The sequence below is a fragment of the Rhinopithecus bieti genome, unplaced genomic scaffold (assembly GCF_001698545.2).
Source record: "Rhinopithecus bieti isolate Rb0 unplaced genomic scaffold, ASM169854v2 repeat_1560, whole genome shotgun sequence".
In the NCBI taxonomy this organism is placed as follows: Eukaryota; Metazoa; Chordata; class Mammalia; order Primates; family Cercopithecidae; genus Rhinopithecus; species Rhinopithecus bieti.
Window position 1 is genome coordinate 1 of NW_016831316.1, and position 2,497 is coordinate 2,497.

At 34.1% G+C, this 2,497-nt stretch overlaps 1 long non-coding RNA gene across 1 annotated transcript; it reads right to left on the minus strand.

The window, feature by feature from the left end:
• Positions 1–1,195: 1,195 nt before the first annotated feature.
• Positions 1,196–1,779, minus strand: LOC108524517 (uncharacterized). Its single transcript, XR_001884073.1, has 2 exons — positions 1,663–1,779; positions 1,196–1,497 (listed from the first exon to the last, which is right to left on the minus strand). It is a non-coding gene; the product is annotated as an uncharacterized LOC108524517 (long non-coding RNA).
• Positions 1,780–2,497: the final 718 nt, after the last annotated feature.

Sequence of the window (2,497 nt, forward strand, 5' to 3'; positions counted from 1 at the left end):
CAGCCTATCAGTGTCTCAAGAAATTTGTTGTTGTTGTTGTTGTTAGAGACAGTGTCTTATTCTGTGGCTCTGGCTAGAGGCACCACCATGCCCAGCTTCAGGGAAATATTTTACAACATACATGTCCAGTAATATTTAATAGTAAATATTAGATTTACTATATTAAAATCTTCAGGGGTTACCCTAGACTTAGAGATTTGCTTTTAATTTCCCCAGGTTACTGTCATGCACAATTCTAACTGCAGACTAGCACAGTTGATAATCACTTCTGTCTCATCTCTCACCCACATGGCAAATGCCCTTTATCATTTGGGATTTGGCCAAAAAGAGGAAAGAGCAAAAGATAGAGCCGTTCACTGAAAACTCCATTTACTTTTCCTGGGTAGGGGTAGAGAAGTGACTAGTAAACTCAAAATCCAACTTGATTTTACTATTTATAAGCTCCTTATCTCCCACCTGCCCATCAAGACATTCTGGACTTGAGAGTAGAGTTTCGATGCTTATCTAAGTGGCTGTTTCTGCCAGAATTGAATCATGTCCATTAATTCTGTGTTCTTCTCTCTGCTGAACTGTGTGCCACTTCATCGCCTCTATTCACTGCCAACCTGCTTTCCTCAGAGTCCTACCAAAACTGATTCCTAGGCAATTTTATAATTCACAAACTCTTGCCCAAAGTAAGAATAATTATCCCCAAAACTGAAGAGATCCTTGTCTAAACATATAAATAGAAAACAAACCACAAAACACACAAAAACCCTCTCCACAGTATTTTCCCTCATTACCTAATTTCCAAATTAGCTTGTGCATTTCTGATTGCTCTCCTTTTCTTCATTTCTCGCTCTTAAGCCTTTCCACAGAGGGATCACTTTCAAATGAAATCACCTTCACATACAACACTTGTCAACAGCAGCAAGAAGTACATTTATTGTGAAATGCTTTAATTTTCTTTGAAATTTAAAATAAAGTCTATTTAGAAGGGAAAATTTTACTTTCTTGTGTCACTTCACACTGATTAGAAAAAAAGTAATTTAGTGGAAAAATACTTAACTATTCCCTTTTCCAAATTCAGTGGTCATGAATTATAAATTTATTGTAATTCATTTGTTTTTATAATTATTTACCATAAGTGCATGAAGAAAAGTTGTACTCTATAATGCTTCTTTAAAAGTTCCAATATTTAAAGTTAGACAGGTAAGGCATTTCAAAATATTTTCATTCAAGGAAGGTTTGAGCTTCCAAATATGAAAAATTGACCCTTACATGTGTCATTGTTAAAATAAATGCATTTCAGATAGTTTGAAAATAACATTGGTTGATCTATACCTTGCTGCATTCTTCAATATCTGCACCAAAAAAAAGAAGTTTTTCTATCATGGATGTATCTTCATTATACACAGCATAGTGTACAGCAGTCCTTCCATAGAAATCCATAATATTTGGATCAGCACGATTTTTCAGTAGAATAGCTGCACAAGCCTCCTGCCTCAGTTGTACTGCCTGTCAGTATTAGACCAAGAAACATACAAATACTGAAAAATCAAAACAAACACTCCATATGATTTACTAACTAGTTATATAGTGGTATCCAATGAGATAAGTTCATTTTATTCTATGTAATTAAACCAAATCCACCTCATGCTCAAAGAGTCTGCTACTATATACCTTGATCAGAGGTGTCCTGCATTCACGGTCATAGAGTTTAAGCTCACATCTTCTGGACACCAGGAGAGATATGACTTTCAGTTGGCCAGTGGCACAGGCCAAATGTAGGGCAGTCTTGTGAGAGTGAGAGGACTTTTTAAAACAGGTAACTGTAAGCATTAATTAGCATGTTATTTCTCTGTCTTCAAAACAAATATTTAATTTTCTTGTGAAGAAAGTACAACCTTTGTTAGCGCTTATTACTCACCACATTAATGAAAGAGCAGGCTATTTAACAGAAAAAGTTTGACTTTTGGATTCAGTTTAATTGGGGCTTAAAATTTACTTTAAGCTCTGTCACTTAGCTATTATTTAGCCTTTCTTTGCTTCAATTTCCTTATCAATAAAATATATAAGAGCATAGTAGCTATTCCACAGAACACTGCTGTGATGCTTACAAGAGAATCTATGTACAGCATTTAGAACACTTTCTAACACAAATAACAGCTCAATAATTTTTAGATATCACTTCTTATAAAGACATTTTAATTAAGTAAAATGATACAATCATATCTACATTGAGGTATCTATTAAAGATTAGATGTATCATTGTATTTCAGTCATTCTCAGATGCTCATTTTCTCACTATTCTCTTATATAGTAGCATCTCCTGACATTGGGATACTGTTTACAATTATTTATTACAATTATAACTGGCAACATTTTAAACATTATCTTATTGATATATAATGTGGCATCACCCAATCCATGATGCCTTACATTAAGTACATAGAACAGGCAGTCTACTCATATAATTGGCACCTAAATAAAGTACTGTGGAAAAGAAGGCAAAATA